Source organism: Convolutriloba macropyga, chromosome 1 (genome assembly GCF_964194025.1).
Source record: "Convolutriloba macropyga chromosome 1, txConMacr16.3, whole genome shotgun sequence".
NCBI classification, from domain to species: Eukaryota; Metazoa; Xenacoelomorpha; order Acoela; family Convolutidae; genus Convolutriloba; species Convolutriloba macropyga.
In genome coordinates this window covers 26,930,689-26,953,262 of record NC_134468.1, presented here as the reverse complement: position 1 = coordinate 26,953,262, position 22,574 = coordinate 26,930,689, and positions in this window count along the sequence as shown.

Here is a 22,574-nt window from a genome sequence, read left to right as displayed (position 1 = left end):
GTGCCTATGACGATCCGGTAAAACGCTTGGACAGCAGTTTTCTTTTCACTCTTCAGGTAGGCAGACCAAAAGTATATGTATCGGGTGTTATCCCAAATGCTTGTGGCGCGTAAAATTTTTCAATGCCACGGTTGTTTCAGCGGTTCAAAATCTGTCCAGGTATTCTGATTTTGAACTTTGCATTTGTAACTGTATATACGCTATATTTCTGCCGTTGCATTACAATTCGTCAGTATTGAATTAGATCATTCAATCAGACAGAAGTTCCAAGCGAAGAAAAAGATGTATGTCTACTATACATGTTTATGCCAAATTTTTAACATTAAACTTAACTTGGTTGGGCTTTTTGTACTCACAAGCTGAAAAACCAGTAGTTGGGATTCGTAAAAATTGAATTCAAGTTCCGATAAAACGCAGCACATAGTAACAAACAGTAGTTTGCTCAATATTAATTTTCAAAGCAAGACACAGTAACAGTTTTCTGCTAAAAAAATTTTTAAAGGCAAGATACTGTAACACGGTATTTACTGCTCAAGAGTTTAATTTTGCGTTATACGAAAGGAGCCGTTTACTGAAAATTCCCAATCACTTTAAATGAGAAGCAAAACAATCAATCCAAAAGTGATTTCTAAAAATTCCAAAAAAAAACAAACGAAAATCATTTGCATGAGAGGCTCCTTACATTTATTTGCTAAAATTACAACTTTAAAAAACTCATTTATAATCTGATAACTTTCACACCTAAACCGGAGCAAGTACATCTCTTCTCACAATGGGCACATCTGATTGAGAGTCATTATCTTTTCAAAACACTAAAGTGGGTTATATGCTCTTTGCTATACGGAAATTGAATCGAAACAAGCTTCTATGGCCATGAACAGTTTTTTCGTGGGCATTTAAAGATGCAATGTGCGTAATTGCTGCCCAATTGACTGACATATTGAACAAATATTTACCACAAAACAGTTTTTCCCAGCCAGTTGAAAGATTCTAATGTTACCCTTCTATTGATCCGCTATAAGTCAGTAACTAAAAATCCATATCATTCACTAACGCCTTTCAAATAATTTTTGCAAATATGGATAAACAAAAATCAGATTAGCTTTTGGTGCATAATGTAATGAATGAGGATTAGTTCGGGTTTAGAACAAAAACCCCAGACTGCGTTGCCTCGTTTTACTTAGCCGTTATTTTGTAATGAAATTGACTATAGAAAGACAATAGATGTGGCTCTTTTGGCATTATTAACAGCATTTGATTCTACTTTTCATTTAAAGCTCCTAGAAAACTGATGGAAGGGGAGTTAATTTTTCGGCATTAAAATTAGTTGAAACTTATCTGACCAATAAGTATCAACGAGGACGTGTCAGTTATATTTTCTCTTGTTGTACCAGGTGAAACAAGAAGTGCCACGAAGAACTATGCTTGGTCAAATCTCTCTTTTAATTTATACGTTATCGACATCAAAAACTCAATAAATTCTAATACGAAAACTATACTTTATGCAGCTGGTTGTGTGTTATTATCACAGAGAAAGTTATTCACTTGGCTGATAAAGAAATATCGGAAAGTCTAAACAAAGATAGTTGATATTTGATAAATCAATAAAGAATTTTGAACACAGAGAAAACAAGCTATATCAAATTTAGGCCAACGTTTAGAACTAAAATTTTGAAGACTTTATAAGTTGACAATAAAACTGAGTTTGAAAAAAGCAAATGCAAGTACCTTGGCATAATATTTGACTTTAAAAAAACTTCATTTTGTGTCTGGTGTAAAAAAATTCCAAAAAACATGGCTGTTTCAAACGAAACCATATAATGAATGAGAATTCAACTCTCAACGGAAAATTATGAAAGCGTTCTCGACTCGATTGTGCTATCACATATAAATTACTCGATTCTGTTAATTATCAATGTTATAAAAAAATTAATTTGGTTGCTTTAACGGCAATTAAACGGTGGATTAAAGACAACTTTTGTCAAATTTAAACATAAAAATTCGCAAAATCTGAGAATCAACAAACTGTTTTATTTATTAAACAACGATAAATTGACATACGCTAAGTTTTGTGTTTTAACGACTACAACAGCAGCCGAAAGCTAGCATTCAAAATTAAATTGAAGCTTCAGAGTGCAAGTCATCTGATACATAGCCAAATATACAAAGCGAAATTCAAATACCACAGGTCAAAAAATTACCTCAAGAATTCTGTTTTCCACACAACAGCTAGAAAAAGGAGCAACCTATCAAATTCTCTGCAAATATTGGGGAATAGCAGAACAAAGGTGAAAGATACTTTAGATATTTTCTTGACTGTAATTTCTCATGTTTTACCCGAGTCTAGCCATTCAGTTTTGAAAATCTTTGTTTTTAGAGGTAATAAAAATTGACAGAGCACATTAATCATTCAATCTCTTTTCCGCATTTAAAATATGCAATTGTTTTTTTTACGCCATTTGAAATAATATGCCACTTGCACTTACAAATTTAGTCAAACCAAAGCGTCTCTAATTCTTTTCCTCCATTGCCCTGAAATGAGGGAACAAATTTTGCAATTTTAAAGCATATTTTGTTAAATATCGTAGCGAATCCGCCTAATAAGTGTGTATAGCAGTTGAAGAGCTCTGATCAATTTCAACCTTACACAAACTTTATCATAATCCTCATCTACTCCTGCTGTATTTCAATAGTCATATTCCGTAAAAATATAGTGTGCATTATAGTGCGCTGTTGTAAACACTTTTTAAACTGTTTTAAGGGAAGATGAATTCTTTTTGGGATAATCTTATATATTTCTGCAAATGTGTCTGGATGGGGATTTTCAATTACTGATGTTTTTGTCTGGATAACACAAAAACAACTGCTAGATGTTTTGACAAAATTTTTTGCCAACTGTTAGGTTCCAGACGCCGAAAGGAGATTGAGCAACAATATTTCAGCTAAACAGCGCAAAATACCTTAAAAGGAGATAATACTCTCTCCCTGAAAATTTTCGAATTTGATCTCATTAGAAACACCAAAACTGGTAATATTAGATTTTTGCCACAACAGTTTCTGTAGCACGTCCTGATAAGCAGAATTCGACTGCCAACTAACCTCAACTCCTAATGTTAAATCACCTGGAACCAAATTTTGTCGTCATTAAAGTTCTTTATCATCTGCATTGTTGTCATATCTGCCCGAGTATAATGAAAGTGTTGCGAAACACTGCAATTCTTGAACGAAAGAAGTGTAGTTTTTTATGTTCTCAAATTGAAAATTTTTTAGACTGATGGAATAGTTTTTCAAATCATTGTCAGTGATTGCCTTCAAAACACTTTTTATAAACACGCTCATGTAAATTCAAATCACAAAAAGTGATCAACAAACATTCGCTAACATTCTAATACTTGTCGCCATATTTAAGCATACCCTTTTTAGCAAAATTTTCAGTGAGTACTTTCATCGAAATTTTTCATCAAAATTTTTATTTTGAAGTAATGGGAACCATGAGAAAACTTCAGTTGAGGTCATCAACTGCTCTCTTATTTTTTTGTCTGGCCGACTGATTGACTGAATTGCATTTCCTGTCAAGCCCTTCGCAAAGTCTTAGGACCTCTAATTTTTAGGGGAGACCAAGAAACGACTTTGATTGCGTCCAAATTATGGATGGTGCTCTTAAAATTGTATCAATTATTCAAAACTATAGAAAGATATCCTTAAGATCTAAAAGAGCTGATCTCAAAAGTTTCAATTTGAATTGAGAAGAACATTCGGTACTCTATTTCCTACTGAATTTGAAACCAGTTTTCTAATCTTTTACCGTTTTCAGATCTCAATTCACTGCAGTACAGTTAAAACAATCCAAATTTTTTTTCTACACTTTTTGTGGTGGACTCGTTTCTAAAAGTGCTGACTAATCATTACAACGCATGAATCAACAGGGGAATACTCGTGTGGCTAAATGATCATTATCCAAGATTACTATCTGAAAGTTTTTTGAATTTGAGATTGCAAATTTTTTTTTGTTTTTGCCACAACATTTTCTTTAGCACGTACTGATAAGCAGAGTTCGTTTGCTAACTGAGCTCGACGCCTAATGTTGAATCACCTGGAACCATATTTTGTTGTCATTAAATGTACTTGTCATCTGCATTGTCGTCATATCTCCACTATTAGGAAGAAAATGTTGCAAGTCGCAGTATTTCTTGAACGAAAGAAATCGAGTTTTTTACGTTCTCAACTTGAAAAATTTTTTTGACTGTTGGAATATTATCTCTAAAGTAGGTCAGTGGTTGCCTTCAAAATATCTTTTATAAACATTATCATGTAAATCTAAATCACAAAATTGGACCAATAAACTTTCGGACTATTTTTTGCCATATTTCAGCATACCCTAATTTGAGGCAGTTTTTTAGGGATGCCTTTGGATTTTTCACCAAAATTGTTTTTTTGAAGTCATTGGAACCATGAGAAACTTTTTGTTGAAATCATCAATTGCTGTCGTAGTACTGTGTCTGGCCGACTGATTGACGGGTTCGAATTTCCCGAGAAAAATTATTGTGAAACTTTACCTTTTGCACAGTCTTAGGAACTCTATTTTTAGGGGAGGGCAAGAACCGACCTTGATTGCGACCAAAATATGGGAGGTGCTATTAAATTTGTATGAATTATTCAATACTATACAAAAATAGCCCTAAAATCTAGAAGAATTGATCTCATTGGTTTCATTTTGACTCGGGATGAACATTGGTCACAGAGCAGTTAGAACAATTTCACACTAATTTTTCTACAGTTTTTTTGGTATACTCCTCAGTAAAAAAGTTGACTAATCATTACAACGCATGAAAAATATAGATTTTGAAGTTCTCAACTTTAATATCCTTTGGATTTTTCATCAAAATTTTTATTTTGAAGTCATTGGAACCATGAGAAAACATGGTTGAATTTAGTTGAAGTCATTGGTTGCTGTCTTAGTATTGTGTCTGGCCGAATGATCAAAGGGTTTGAATTTTCGTCAGACACTATTGCGCAACATTACCTTTCGCACAATATTAGGATTTCTAGTTTTTAGGGGAGACCAAAAAACAACTTTGATTGCGTCCAAAATATGGACGGTGCTATTAAATTTGTATCAGTTATTCAATACCACAATAGCCCAAAGATCTAAAAAAAAACTGATCTCCTGGGTTTCATTTTGACTCAAGAAGAACATTTGAGACTCAATTTTCTGCTGAATTTGTCAATATTTTACCACTTTCAGATCTCAAATCACAGCAGACCAGTTTTTGTGATGGATTCCTCGGTAACAGCGCTGACTAATCATTACAACACACGAATGGACAGAGGACGTTGAGTAGGCTTGTGCCTAAATGATTAATATCCAAGATTACTATCTGAATGTTTTTTGATTTTGATTTTTTTTGAAGCAAACTAACTGGTAATGTTAGATTCTACAAAATCTATCTTTAACTTTTTTACGGGATGCAGAGATTGCAAAAGATTGCAAAGTTTTTGATTTTTTGCCACGTCAGTTTCTTTAGCACCTCCTGATAACCAGAGTTCGACTGCTAACTCAGCTCAGGGCCTAATGTTAAATCAACTGGAACCATATTTTGTTGTCATTAAAGGTATTTGTCATCCGCATTGTCGTCATATCTAAACTACTAGAAAGAAAGCGTTGCAGGTTGCAGTAATTCTTGAACAAAAGAAATATAGTTTTTTATGTTCTCAACTTGAAAAAATTTAAAAGGCTCTTGGAATACTTTTTGAAATCCTGGTCAGTGACTGTTGGATTATTTTATCTAAACTCGCAAAATCTGACCAACAGACTTTCGGCTTATTTTTTGCCATACTTCAGCATACCTTTAATTGCTACGGTTTTTTAGGGGTCTGATAAACCTTTGGAATTTTCACCAAAATTTTTATTTTGAAGTGATTGGAACCATGAGAAAACTTTTGTTGAATTCTTTAACTGCTGTCTTAGTATTGTATCTGGCCGACTGATGGACGGGTTAGAATTTCCCGTTAAACATTTTTGTGAAACTTTACCTTTTGCACACTCTGAGGACCACTAATTTTTAGATGAGACCAAGAAACGATTTTGGTTGCAACCAAAATAGTGACGTTGCTATTATATTTGTTTGAATTAATCAAAATTATACAAACATAGCACTAAGATCTGAAGGAGCTGATTTTAAGGGCTTCGTTTTGACTCGAGTACAACAGTTTGGACTCAATTTTTTGGGGAATTTGAATCAGTTTGTCAATATTTTACCATTTTCAGATCTCAAATCACAGCAGACGAGTTAGAACAATTTCATTCCATCTTTTCTCTTACAATTTTTGTGATGGACTCCTCGGTAACAGTGCTGACTAATCATTATAACGCACGAATTGACAGAGGACGTTGAGTAGGCGTGTGGCTAAATGATTAATATCCAAGATTACTATCTGAAAATTTTTCGATGTTGATTTTTTTGAAGCAAACTAACTTGTAGTGTTAGATTCTACAAAATCGACCTTTAATTTTTCTCACGGGATGCAAAGAATGAAAACAAATTGCAAAGTTTTTGCTTTTTGCCACGTCAGTTTCTTTAGCACCTCCTGATAACCAGAGTTCGACTGCTAACTCACCTCAAGGCCTAATGTTAAATCAACTGGAACCATATTTTGTCGTCAATAATTGTATTTGTCATCTGCATTGTCCTCATATCTAAACGACTAGAAAGAAAGCGTTGCAAGTTGCAGTAATTTTTGAACGAAAGAAATATAGATTTTTATGTTCTCAATTTGAAAAAATTGATAAGGCTGCTGGAAAATTTTTTTCAAATCCTGGTCAGTGACTGTTGGAATATTTTCTCTAAACTTGGTCAGTGGTTGCCTTCAAAATATCTTTTATAAACAAGATCATGAAAATTTAAATTGCAAAATCTGACCAACCGACTTTCGGACTATTTGTTGCCATATTTCAGCCTACTTTTTTTTGCGACCGTTTTTTTTGTGGTCTGATAAACCTTTGGAATTTTCTCCAAAATTTTTATTTTGAAGTCAATGGAACCATGTGAAAACTTTAGTTGAAGTCATCAACTGCTGTCTTAGTATCGTGTCTGGACGATTGATTGACGGGTTTGACTTTTCGTCAAACACAATTGTAAAACTCTACCTTTTGCAGTCTTATGACCTTTAATTTTTAGGGGAGACCAAGAAGCGACTTTGATTGCGTCCAAAATATGGACGGTGCCAATAAACTTGTATCAATTACTCAACATTATACAAAAAAAGCTCTAAGATCTAAAAGAGCTGATTCCAAGGGTTTCATTTTGACTCAAGAAGAACATTTGGGACTCAATTTTCTGCTGAAACTGAAACTAGTTTGTCATTCTTTTCCCCTTTTCAGATCCCAAATCAAGGCAGACCAGTTACAGCAATTTCATTCCAAATTTTCTCCTACAGTTTTTGTGTAGGACTCCTCAGCAACAGTGCTGACTAATCATTACAACGCACGAATGGACAGAGGACGTTGAATACGCGTGTGGCTAAATGACTTATACCCAGGAGTACTATCTGAATATTCTAGTATTTTGATTTTTTTGAAGCACAATAACTGGTGATATTAGCTTCCGCAACATTTATCTTTAACGTTTCTTGTGGGATGCGGAGATTGCAAAGTGTTTGCTTTTTACCACGACAGTTTTTTTAGCATCATCTGATAAGCAAATTTCGACTGCTAACTGAGCTCAACGCCTCGCTTTAAACCACTTGAAACCACATTTTGCCGCCAATAAAGGTCGTTGTTATCTGCATAGTTGTCATAATTGCAAGGCTAGAACGAAAGTGTTCCAAGTCGCAGTGATTCTTGGACGAAAGAAATATAGTTTTTTATGTTCTCAACTGGAGGAAGACTTTTTCAAATCCTGGTCAGTGATTGCCTTCAAAATATCTTTTATAAACATGATCATGTAAATCTAAATCACAAAATCTGACCAACAAACTTTTGGACTATTTCTCGAACTATTTCAGCAGACCTTAACTTGCGACGGTTTTTAGGGGTCTGAAAAACCTTTGCATTTTTTACCAAATTTTTGTTTTGAAATCATTGGAAACTTGGGAAAACTTTTGTTGAAGTCATTAACTGCTGTCTTAGTATTGTGTCGGGACGATTGATTGACGGGTTTGAAGTTTCCGTCAAACATAATGGTATAACTTTACTTTTTGCACAGTTATAAGACCTGTAATTTTTAGGGTAGAACAAGAAACGACTTTGATTGCGTCCAAAATATGGACTGTGCCAATAAACTTGTATCAATTATTCAAAATTATTCAAAAAAAGCTCTAAGATCTAAAAGACCTGATCTCAATGGTTTCATTTTGACTTAAGAAGAACATTTGGTACTCAATTTTCTGCTGAATTTGAAACTAGTTTGTCATTCTTTTACCGTTTTCAGATCTCAAATCAAGGCAGACCAGTTAGAACAAATTCATTCCAATTTTTCTCCTACAGTTTTCGTGTAGAACTCCTCAGTAGCAGTGCTGACTAATTATTACAACGCACGAATGGACAGAGGACGTTGAATACGCGTGTGGCTAATTGATTTATATCCAGGAGTACTATCTGAATATTTTAGTATTTTGATTTTTTTGAAGCACAATAACTGGTGATATTAGCTTCCGCAACATTTATCTTTAACGTTTCTTGTGGGATGCGGAGATTGCAAAGTGTTTGCTTTTTGCCACCACAGTTTTTTTAGCATCTCGTGATAAGCAAATTTCGACTGCTAACTGAGCTCAACGCCTCGCTTTAAACCACTTGGAACCACATTTTGCCGACATTAAAGTCCTTTGTTATCTGCATAGTTGTCGTAATTGCACGGCTAGAACGAAAGTCTTGCAAGTCGCAGTGATTCTTGGACGAAAGAAATATAGTTTTTTATGTTCTCAAGTGGAAAAAAATTATTAGACTGTTGGAAGACTTTTTCAAATCCTGGTCAGTGATTGCCTTCAAAATATCTTTTAAAAACATGATCAAGTAAATCTAAATCACAAAATCTGACCAACAAACTTTTGGACTATTTGTCGCCCTATTTCAGCAGAGCTTAACTTGCGACGGTTTTTTAGGGGTCTGAAAAACCTTTGGATTTTTCACCAAATTTTTGTTTTGAAATCATTGGAAACTTGGGAAAACTTTTGTTGGAGTCATCAACTGCTGTCTTAGTATTGTGTCTGGACGATTAATTGACGGGTTTGAAGTTTCCGTCAAACATAATTGTATAACTTTACTTTTTGCACAGTTATAAGACCTGTAGTTTTTAGGGTAGATCAAGAAACGACTTTGATTGCGTCCAAAATATGGCCTGTGCCAATAAACTTGTATCAATTATTCAAAATTATTCAAAATTAGCTCTAATATCTAAAAGATCTGATCTCAATGGTTTCATTTTGACTTGAGAAGAACATTTGGGACTCAATTTTCTGCTGAAATTGAAACTAGTTTGTCATTCTTTTACCGTTTTCAGATCTCAAATCAAGGCAGACCAGTTAGAACAAATTCATTCCAATTTTTCTCCTACAGTTTTTGTGTAGGACTCCTCAGCAACAGTGCTGACTAATCATTACAACGCACGAATGGACAGAGGACGTTGAATACGCGTGTGGCTAAATGATTTATATCCAGGAGTACTATCTGAATATTTTAGTATTCTGATTTTTTTGAAGCACAATAACTGGTGATATTAGCTTCCGCAACATTTATCTTTAACGTTTCTTGTGGGATGCGGAGATTGCAAAGTGTTTGCTTTTTGCCACGACAGTTTTTTTAGCATCTCGTGATAAGCAAATTTCGACTGCTAACTGAGCTCACCGCCTCGCTTTAAACCACTTGGAACCACATTTTGCCGACATTAAAGTCCTTTGTTATCTGCATAGTTGTCGTAATTGCACGGCTAGAACGAAAGTCTTGCAAGTCGCAGTGATTCTTGGACGGAAGAAATATATTTTTTTATGTTCTCAACTGGAAAAAAATTATTAGACTGTTGGAAGACTTTTTCAAATCCTGGTCAGTGATTGCCTTCAAAATATCTTTTATAAACATGATCATGTAAATCTAAATCACAAAAGCTGACCAACAAACTTTTGGACTATTTCTCGCCCTATTTCAGCAGACCTTAACATGCGACGGTTTTTAGGGGTCTGAAAAATCTTTGCATTTTTTACCAAATTTTTGTTTTGAAATCATTGGAAACTTGGGAAAACTTTTGTTGAAGTCATCAACTGCTGTCTTAGTATTGTGTCTGGAAGATTGATTGACGGGTTTGAAGTTTCCGTCAAACATAATTGTATAACTTTACTTTTTGCACAGTTATAAGACCTGTAATTTTTAGGGTAGATCAAGAAACGACTTTGATTGCGTCCAAAATATGGACTGTGCCAATAAACTTGTATCAATTATTCAAAATTATTCAAAAAAAGCTCTAAGATCTAAAAGATCTGATCTCAATGGTTTCATTTTGACTTAAGAAGAACATTTGGTACTCAATTTTCTGCTGAATTTGAAACTAGTTTGTCATTCTTTTACCGTTTTCAGATCTCAAATCAAGGCAGACCAGTTAGAACAAATTCATTCCAATTTTTCTCCTACAGTTTTCGTGTAGAACTCCTCAGTAGCAGTGCTGACTAATTATTACAACGCACGAATGGACAGAGGACGTTGAATACGCGTGTGGCTAAATGATTTATATCCAGGAGTACTATCTGAATATTTTTGTATTTTGATTTTTTTGAAGCACAATAACTGGTGATATTAGCTTCCGCAACATTTATATTTAACGTTTCTTGTGGGATGCGGAGATTGCAAAGTGTTTGCTTTTTGCCACGACAGTTTTTTTAGCATCTCGTGATAAGCAAATTTCGACTGCTAACTGAGCTCAACGCCTCGCTTTAAACCACTTGGAACCACATTTTGCCGACATTAAAGTCCTTTGTTATCTGCATAGTTGTCGTAATTGCACGGCTAGAACGAAAGTCTTGCAAGTCGCAGTGAATCTTGGACGAAAGAAATATAGTTTTTTATGTTCTCAACTGGAAAAAAATTATTAGACTGTTGGAAGACTTTTTCAAATCCTGGTCAGTGATTGCCTTCAAAATATCTTTTATAAACATGATCAAGTGAATCTAAATCACAAAATCTGACCAACAAACTTTTGGACTATTTGTCGCCCTATTTCAGCAGAGCTTAACTTGCGACGGTTTTTTAGGGGTCTGAAAAACCTTTGGATTTTTCACCAAATTTTTGTTTTGAAATCATTGGAAACTTGGGAAAACTTTTGTTGAAGTCATCAACTGCTCTCTTAGTATTGTGTCTGGACAATTAATTGACGGGTTTGAAGTTTCCGTCAAACATAATTGTTTAACTTTACTTTTTGCACAGTTAAAAGACCTGCAATTTTTAGGGTAGATCAAGAAACGACTTTGATTGCGTCCAAAATATGGACTGTGCCAATAAACTTGTATCAATTATTCAAAATTATTCAAAATTAGCTCTAAGATCTAAAAGATCTGATCTCAATGGTTTCATTTTGACTTAAGAAGAACATTTGGGACTCAATTTTCTGCTGAAATTGAAACTAGTTTGTCATTCTTTTACCGTTTTCAGATCTCAAATCAAGGCAGACCAGTTAGAACAAATTCATTCCAATTTTTCTCCTACAGTTTTTGTGTAGGACTCCTCAGCAACAGTGCTGACTAATCATTACAACGCACGAATGGACAGAGGACGTTGAATACGCGTGTGGCTAAATGATTTATATCCAGGAGTACTATCTGAATATTTTAGTATTCTGATTTTTTTGAAGCACAATAACTGGTGATATTAGCTTCCGCAACATTTATCTTTAACGTTTCTTGTGGGATGCGGAGATTGCAAAGTGGTTGCTTTTTGCCACGACAGTTTTTTTAGCATCTCGTGATAAGCAAATTTCGACTGCTAACTGAGCTCAACGCCTCGCTTTAAACCACTTGGAACCACATTTTGCCGACATTAAAGTCCTTTGTTATCTGCATAGTTGTCGTAATTGCACGGCTAGAACGAAAGTCTTGCAAGTCGCAGTGATTCTTGGACGAAAGAAATATAGTTTTTTATGTTCTCAACTGGAAAAAAATTATTAGACTGTTGGAAGACTTTTTCAAATCCTGGTCAGTGATTGCCTTCAAAATATCTTTTGTAAACATGATCATGTAAATCTAAATCACAAAATCTGACCAACAAACTTTCGGACTATTTCTCGCCCTATTTCATCAGATCTTAACTTGCGACGGTTTTTTAGGGGTCTGAAAAACCTTTGCATTTTTTACCAAATTTTTGTTTTGAAATCATTGGAAACTTGGGAAAACTTTTGTTGAAGTCATCAACTGCTGTCTTAGTATTGTGTCTGGAAGATTGATTGACGGGTTTGAAGTTTCCGTCAAACATAATTGTATAACTTTACTTTTTGCACAGTTATAAGACCTGTAATTTTTAGGGTAGATCAAGAAACGACTTTGATTGCGTCCAAAATATGGACTGTGCCAATAAACTTGTATCAATTATTCAAAATTATTCAAAAAAAGCTCTAAGATCTAAAAGATCTGATCTCAATGGTTTCATTTTGACTTAAGAAGAACATTTGGTACTCAATTTTCTGCTGAATTTGAAACTAGTTTGTCATTCTTTTACCGTTTTCAGATCTCAAATCAAGGCAGACCAGTTAGAACAAATTCATTCCAATTTTTCTCCTACAGTTTTCGTGTAGAACTCCTCAGTAGCAGTGCTGACTAATTATTACAACGCACGAATGGACAGAGGACGTTGAATACGCGTGTGGCTAAATGATTTATATCCAGGAGTACTATCTGAATATTTTAGTATTTTGAGTTTTTGAAGCACAATAACTGGTAAAATTAGCTTCCACAAAATCTATCTTTAACTTTTCCTGTGGGATGCTGAGATTGCAAAGTGTTTGGTTTTTGCCTCGTGATAAGCAGAGTTCGACTGCTAACTGAGCTCAACGCCTAATTTTTAGCCACTTGGAACCAAATTTTGTCGTCATTTAAAGTATTTGTCATATGCATTGTTGTCATATCTGCACAACTAGAAGGAAAGTGTTGCAAGTCGCAGTAATTCTTGAACGAAAGAAATATAGCTTTTTTATGCTCTCAACCTGAAAAAATTTGTTAGACTTTTGGAATACGTTTTCATATCCTGGTCAGTTATTGCATTCAAAATATCTTTTATAAACACGATCATGTAAATTTGAATCACCAAATCTGACCAAAAAACTTTCGGAATATTTGTCGCCATACTTCAGCATAACTTAATTTCCACAGGTTTTTAGGGATACTTTTAGAGTTTTCACCAAAGTATATAATTTGAAGTAATTGGAACCATGAGAAAACTTCAGTTGAAGTCATCAACTGCTGTCCTAGTACTATGTCTGGCCGTCTAATTGACGGGTTTGAATTTCCTGTCCAACATTATTTTGCAACTTTACCTTTCGCACAATATTAGGATTTCTAGTTTTTAGGGGAGACCAAGAAACAACTTTGATGGCGTCCAAAATATGGACGGTGCTTTTAAATTTGTATCAATTATTCAAAATTATACCAAAATTGACCTAAGATCTAAAAGAGCTGATCTCATGGTTTCATTATGACTCGAGAAGAACAATTGGGACTTAATTTTTTGCTGAAATTGAAACTAGCTTGTCATTCTTTTACCGTTTTCAGATCTCAAATCAGAGGAGACCAGTTGGAGCAATTTCATTCCGATTTTTCTCTTAAAGTCTTTGTTGTGGACTCCTCAGTATTAGTGCTGACTAATCATGACAACGCACGAATCGACAGAGGGCGTTGATTACGCGTGTGACTAAATGATTAATATTCAGGACTACTCTCTGAAAGTTTTTTGTTTTGATTTTTTGAAGCGCATTAACTGGTAATTTTAGGTTCTTCAACCTCTCTCTTCAAATTTTATCGTGGGATGAAGAGATTGCAAAATTTTTGCTTTTTGCTACGACAGTCTCTTTAGCATCTCCTCATAAGTAGAGTTTGACTGCTAACTGAGCTGAACGCCTAACTTTAAATCAGTGGGAACCACATTTTGCCGCATTAGAGCTCTTTGTTATCTGAGTAGTCGTCATATCTGCACGACAAGAAAAAAAATGTTGCGTGTCGCAGTAGTTCTTGAGGAAAGAAATCTATATTTTTAAGTTGTCAACTTGAAAATTTCATCAGACTGTTGGATTACTTTTTCAAACCCTGGTCAGCTATTGCCTTCAAAATATCTTTTATAAACACGATCAAGTAAAATTAAACCACAGTATCTGACCAACAAACTCTCGGACTATTTGTCGCCATACTTCAGCATATCTTAATTTTCACGGGTTATTAGGGATACGTTTGGATTTTTCACCAAAATCTATAATTTGAAGTAATTGCAACCATGAGAAAACTTCAGTTGAAGTCATCAAATGCTGTCTTAGTATTATGACTGGCCTTCTAATTGACGGGTCTGAATTTCCTCTCCAACATTATTGTGCAACTTTACCTTTCGCACAATATTAAGATTTCTAGTTTTTAGGAGAGACCAAGAAACAACTTTGATTGCGTCCAAAATATGGACGGCGCCAATGAACTTGTATCAGTTGTTCAGAATTATACCAAAATAGACCTAAGATCTAAAACAGCTGATTTCATGGTTTCATTTAGACTTGAGAAGAACAATTGGGACTTAATTTTTTGCTGAAATTGAAACTAGCTTGTCATTCTTTTACCGTTTTCAGATCTCAAATCAGAGGAGACTAGTTGGAGCAATTTCATTCCGATTTTTCTCTTAAAGTCTTTGTTGTGGACTCCTCAGTATTAGTGCTGACTAATCATTACAACGCACGAAACGACAGAGGACGTTGATTACGCGTGTGGCTAAATGATTAATATCCAGGATTACTCTCTGAAAGGTTTTTGTTTTGATTGTATGAAGCACACTAGCTGGTAATTTTAGGTTCAGCAACCTCTCTCTTCAAATTTTATTGTGGGATGCAGAGATTGCAAAATTTTTGCTTTTCTGCTACGACAATTTCCTTGGCATCTCCTCATAAGCACAACGCTCAACGCTCAACGCCTAGCTTTAAATCACTGGGAACCACATTCTGCCGCCATTAGAGGTCTTTGTTATCTGCGTAGTCGTCATATCTGAACGACTAGAAAGAAAACGTTGCGAGTCGCAGTAATTCTTGAAGGAAAGAAATCTATTTTTCTAAGTTCTCAACTTGAAAAAATTCATCAGAATGTTGGATTACTTTTTCAAACCCTGGTCAGCTATTGCCTTTAAAATATCTTTTATAAACACGATCATGTAAAATTAAACCACAGTATCTGACCAACAAACTCTCGGACTGTTTGTCGCCATACTTCAGCATATCTTAATTTTCACGGGTTATTAGGGATACGTTTGGATTTTTCACCAATATCTATAATTTGAAATAATTGCAACCATGAGAAAACTTCAGTTGAAGTCATCAAATGCTGTCTTAGTATTATGACTGGCCGTCTAATTGACGGGTCTGAATTTCCTCTCCAACATTATTGTGCAACTTTACCTTTCGCACAATATTAAGATTTCTAGTTTTTAGGAGAGACCAAGAAACAACTTTGATTGCGTCCAAAATATGGACGGCGCCAATGAACTTGTATCAGTTGTTCAGAATTCTACCAAAATAGAATTAAGATCTAAAACAGCTGATCTCATGGTTTCATTTAGACTTGAGAAGAACAATTGGGACTTAATTTTTTGCTGAAATTGAAACTAGCTTGTCATTCTTTTACCGTTTTCAGATCTCAAATCAGAGGAGACCAGTTGGAGCAATTTCATTCCGATTTTGCTCTTAAAATCTTTGTTGTGGACTCCTCAGTATTAGTGCTGACTAATCATTACAACGCACGAAACGACAGAGGACGTTGATTACGCGTGTGGCTAAATGATTAATATCCAGGATTACTCTCTGAAAGGTTTTTGTTTTGATTGTATGAAGCACACTAGCTGTTAATTTTAGGTTTAGCAACCTCTCTCTTCAAATTTTATTGTGGGATGCAGAGATTGCAAAATTTTTGCGTTTCTGCTACGACAGTTTCCTTGGCATCTCCTCATAAGCACAACGCTCAACGCCTAGCTTTAAATCACTGGGAACCACATTCTGCCGCCATTAGAGGTCTTTGTTATCTGCGTAGTCGTCATATCTGAACGACTAGAAAGAAAACGTTGCGAGTCGCAGTAATTCTTGAAGGAAAGAAATCTATTTTTCTAAGTTCTCAACTTGAAAAATTTCATCAGAATGTTGGATTACTTTTTCAAACCCTGGTCAGCTATTGCCTTCAAAATATTTTTTTGTAACCACGATCATGTAATTTTAAACCACAGTATCTGATCAACAAACTTTCGGACATTTTGTCGCCATACTTCACCATACCTTAATTTTCACACTTTTTTAGGGATCCATTTGAATTTTTCACCAAAAATTGTAGTTTGAAGTAATTGGCACCATGCAAAAACTTCAGTTGAAGTCATCAACTGCTGTCTTAGTATTATGTCTGGCCGTCTAATTGACGGGTTTGAATTTCTCTTCTAACAATATTGTGCAACTTTACTTTTCGCCAAATCTTAGTATTTCTAATTTTCAGTGGAGACCATGAAACAACTTTGATTGCGTCCACAATATGGACGGTGGTATCAAATTTGTATCAATTATTCAAAATTATACCAAAATAGCCCAAAGATCTAAATAAACTGATCTCTTGGGTTTCTCGCAGAAAGAAAATGTTGTAAGTCGCAATAATTTTTGAACGAAAAAATATAGTTTCTTATGTTCTCAACTTGAAAAATTTTATTAGAAGGTTGCTATACTTTATCAGATCATGGTCAGCGATTGCATTCAAAATATCTTTTATAAACACGATCATGTAAATTTGAATCACAAAATCTGACCAACAACTTTCGTCTATTTGTCGCCATAATTCAGCATACCTTAATTTGCGACATTACTGTAGGGGTAGCTTTGGATTTATATCAAAATTTTTATTTTGAAGTCATTGGAACCATGAGAAAACTTCAGTTTAAGTCAACAACTGCTCTCCTAGTGTTTTTTGTCTGGCCGACGTTCTGGCGGGTTTGAAATTTCTCATACATTAAACATTTATTTAAAACTTTAAACTTTGCACAGTCTCAGCAGGTACTTCCACTTACATCAAGACCCCGACATTGAGCTTAAATCACTGGGGTTAGAGTTGAAATATCAATCTAATCTACGGAAACTACTGAAAAAGATCAGGGGGAAAAGGAAACTGTGCAAAAATCAACGGGAGGCTAAGAAAAAGCGAATGTTCAGTGGTAAGTGATAGCATCTCTTGGTGTTTGCTCAACGGAGGTCTTTCACAAACCTTTAGCTATGCTTGAACTGCCAAGATGTTGATTGAGAAAAATTTTGCAAGAAAGGGACTGCTGGAAACCATACTTGGACTATGAAAACAAGGAGTCTAAATATGAAAGTAGCAGATGCAGAATAAATTTTCTTAAAAATTGCCTTAACGCAGATATAATACCGGATTTTTTGAAATTTCGTGTTCCGAAAACAGATGTTTTTTTGGATCGTGTGGTGCATAATTTTCAACTAAAATTGCTGAGGTCGGAAATTTCCACAGCAGCTGACACTCATCATAAATGTGACAAAAAGCGAGCTGCTAGTCGAAAAATTCTCCTTAAGAATTTAGATAATCACCTTATGCCCTCCCTAATCTTTGTTTTGCGCAACCGAGTTCACAACCATGTAGTTCATTCTGCACGAAGACTACAGGGAAAACTTCCAAACTTTCTTAAAGGCAAGACAAGCCGCTAAGAGCATCTAATGAGAAGACTGTAGCGGTTCTAGATAATATTATTTTGCCGGGATTCGTCAAGGGTTGCTCGTTTTTGGTCCAAAGCATCCAATAAGGGACAAGTTTAAAGAGTTGCATTTCTTGGCGGTTTGATAAGAAATCTGCGTGAGAACAATGTACCAGGTGAAAAACTGTTCAAAATTGAAGCGGCAGCAAAGTGGTACTCAAAAAAGATCAGAGAAACACCTTTAGATAGAACATAAGCAAGAGTGCAAAAATATCTGCGTGACAACGCCCTGTTTGCTGTTCCTTTTGATAAGGGTGTAGGGTTTTGTGTTATGAAAAAGAGCACGTTGGCAGAAAAACTGAAAAAAGTTTTAGGTTGCGATCAGTTCAGAAAACTTGAAAAGGGTTGTGATAGTATCGTAATGAAAAATGAAAAAGAACCAAACAAACATCTTTTGGATATGAGGAAAAAGGGGAAGATACCGGTTAAGGTTTACGAAGCTTTAAGGTACACTGGAGTGCAAACACCAAGGTTGTATGGATTAGCTAAAGTACACAAAAAAGAAACCCCTCTGAGACCTGTTTTCTCTATCCCGGGAAATTGTTACCATAAACTTAACAAATTTCTAACACCATTTTTCCAACAAATTGAAGGAGCAAAACACAGAAACTAACACCAATGACGCACGAAAGACTCTGGAGCAAATAAAACCTGAAAAAGACGAATAAATCCTGTCATTAGATGTAAAAAGTTTATACACCAACGTTCCCGTAAAAGAAGCCATTAACGTTGCCCTGCAATCACTTTATGCTAGGGACGATAAACTAGACATACCTAGAACAACAATGAAACGTCTGCTTGAGTTAGCCGTCACCAACGTCCATTTCAAATGCAATGAAAATTGGTACTGTCAGAACGACGGGTTGGCAATGGGTGCGTCCTTGGAGGTGATTTTGGCAAACCTTTGGATGAAAACGTCAGAGCCACAACTGAAATTAGAGACACCTAAATGTAAAACCAACACACAATCTAGCACTTGTCACAATTGCGAACACCTTGTGACAGCACGTGCCAGGGTTGTTGAATGTGAAGTTTGTAATAGACGGTTCCACGCAAAATGTCAGCAAATCAGTAACACAGAATATGATAGCATGGAAAACCAGTGTGGAGGTGCTCATTCTGTCAAGAAAATGATCTGACTGACATTAATCATTCGTCCGAAACTAAAGTTTGCCTAAGATATGTAGACGATATTGTGAGAACAGTTAGAGATGACACAAAAAAGCTGTTAGATGCGGTCAATAACCTCCATCCAAATCATCAATTTACATTAGAAACAACAGATGACAAAAACAGTTTGCCGTTTTTGGACAAGTCAATTAACGTACAACCGGAGAAAAACATTTTTTGCACATGGTATCAAAAACCATCAGATACTGGAACAATTATGGACTATCGTAGCTGTGCACCCCTACAACATAAGAAAAGCATAATACGGGGAACAATACACCGCTTGTTTCGAGCCACCGACAATTGCGAAGCGTTCCACCATGAAGAATTGACAAAAAAAGAAAAAGTTTGGGAATGTAATCAATATCCTAGGCATTGGGTAGGGAATATCGTTAAGGATACAATTAACCAGCTGCGAATGAAAAAACAAAGAAAAGGACAGATATAACGCGGGTATAGCCGTAAAACAACAGAGAAATACTGAGAACTAACAATTTGTATTACAGTACAGAGGCAACATCTCTAATGATTTTCTAAATAAAATGAGCAAATTTCATCCTGTACAGACAATTTTCACCACTCAGAAACTTAAGAGGTTTACCTAGCCTCAAGTCTAGCTTTGATAAGGATCTCAAATCCAACGTGATTTATGAACTCACTTGTAATGGCTGCAAATCCAACTATATAGGGCAAACATGCCGACATATTACCACAAGTGTTGCAAAGCATGCCAAGGTGGACTCACCGATGGGAGTACATGCAATCGAATGCAACGGTGATAAAACAGCTTTCAAATAGAAAATATAAGACCAATGCTGCAACCAATCTAAGTTAATGACACAAGAGGCGCTCTATATAAGAACATTGAAACCAGCCGTCTACACGCTCGACGAATACCGTACACGAGAATTGACACTGAAAGCTTAGTTTGGAGATAAAAATCCAAATTGAAAGACACGATAAGAAAGGAAAATTTCAATTTTACACTTGAACAAAACCAAAGTAAGTTTAAGGCAATATTTGTAGGTTTTTAAATAAAAAACATGTCGATATGCATCAGCTACATCAAATCGAAAATGTATTTTTACTCAGATGTAAAAATTTTGTAGATACGTTTGTAGATATGTAAAAACTCGTTTTAAATTTCCTTGAATGATTGATTTTAGTGATTTGCATTTTATTCTCTGGCTTTTCATTTTAGCTTTTCAGAGTTCGAAAACGTTCGTAAGAAAGTTTTAAATTGACAATCCTTTTTTAAATCTCTCTCTCTCTCTCTCAGGACCTCTAATTTATAAGAGAGAGCAAGAAACGACTTCGATTGCGTCCAAAATATGGACGGTGCAATTAAATTTGCATCAATTATTCGAAATTTAACAAAAGAGCCCCGATATCTGATGGGTTTCATTTTGACTCGAGAAAAACATCCGGAACTCAAAATTTTGCTGAAATTGACACTAGTTTTTTTAAATCGTTTACCGTTTCAGTTCTCAAATCACTGGAGACGAATTAGATCAATTGCATTACGATTTTTTTGCTACAGTTTTTGTGGTGAACTTCTTACTAAAATTGATGACTAATCATTACAACGCATGAATCGACAAGGGACGTTGAATACGCGTGTGGCTAAATGCATAATAACCAGGATTATTATCTGTGAGGTTGCGGGCTCAAACCTCTGCCTAGCCAGAGGGTTTAGCATCAAAAGTTGTTTTTCTATGCTATGCCCTATTTTAACTTGCTTGCATCGCCAGTTGTGAGCAATCTCACATCGTTCTTCGGTTTTTGTTCATTTTCAAAAGTATGCCTTTTAACAAAATTAAGCGTTCAATTAGCTACGCTATTTTTTTTTCAATTAACTACGTTACGTTTATGTTACAGTAGTAGTAGTAGTAGTAGTAGTAGTAGTAGTAGTAGTAGTAGTAGTAGTAGTAGTAGTAGTAGTAGTAGTAGTAGTAGTAGTAGTAGTAGTAGTAGTAGTAAAAGACTCAATTCACATTTCGGGAAGTACAAAGGAGTATATAAAACCAAATGATATGAAACAAAAAGTATTTGGGATTATCTATTCAACGACAGAAGTTACAGTAGCATTTTATGAAGAATGCACATGACACAGTAGAATTAAAGTTTGAAATGGATGACTTTAGGAAGTTGTGAATTGCATTTTTGTAAGATGTAAACGGCATTTCAAAAGAAATGATGTTTCGTCGCAGAAGTTCGTTTGCTGCGCGTGTTGACCTTACGTAGAAATTCGCATCACTGTTGAATTTTTGAGTGGCTCGAACTTCGAATAGGCAGCGAGCTTAAGAGCGAGTCTGTTGTTGGGAGAATGACAATTTGTGATGTATGTCTATTTGATTGTGTTGGATTTTCCACAAGAGTATGAGATCTATTTTGATGAGCTGGAAACAGATCGGTAGCATATCAAGCGACTGAAGAGCTGAAACATAGTCTAATGACGGAAGAATCCAGTGTAAAACCTTTTTCTGGAAACTTTTAAGTGATTTTAGAGAGGATATTGATGCATTCCAGGCAGGATACCCATATAGTATAACGGAAAGCAAGAGACTTTGATAAAGCATCTTTTTTCTATGTACATGAGTGGAAAAAGGAATATGCCTTTTTAGAAAGTAGAATTTTTTGTTGCATTTCGCTAGCTTATCTTGAATATGATTATTCCAAGACAGAATTCTGCAAACAAGCAGACCCAGAACTTGAACGGAGTCAACAGTAGGTAAGACCACTTCACCCAGAATTAATTCATCTGATAAAGAATAATTGAATGGCAGAATCTTGAATTTTGCAGGATGAAATTTAAGACCATTTGATAAACTCCATGAGTTGATACTGTCCAGATCATCTTGAATAAGTTCAGGAGAAGCGACGGTGAAAATCTTTAAGTCTTCAGCAAATAAAAAATATGAGCCATGGAGTATTTTGAGGGGTAAGTCATTCATAAAAAGAATGAAGAAGAGGGGGCCAAGTACACTCCCCTGGGGAACACCAGAAGTAACAGGAATAGTGTTCGAATATGTTTGATTAGTTTTGACACACTGCTTCCGATTGGAAAGGTAAGAACAAATTAGTGTGAGAAAATTCAGATCGAGCCCAACATTTGCCAATTTGTTCAGAAGAACATCATGAGGAACGGTATCGAAAGCCTTCTGTATATCAAAATATATGGCAAGGCTTGGTATGTTTTGATCACGAGCCGTGTAAACAAGATCCAGATATTCGATGAGTTGGCTAACCGTACTGCGTTTTGAAATGAAACCATGTTGACCACGAACAATGAGAGGCCGAACAATTGGGAAAAGATAATCCAAAATAGCACGTTCGAGGACTAGTGACAGCACTGGTAATATGCTGATTGGTCGGTAATTGGATATAAGTGCTGTAGATCCGGATTTATGAAGTGGAGTAACCATGGACGTTTTCCAAATAGTTGGCCATTTCTGGT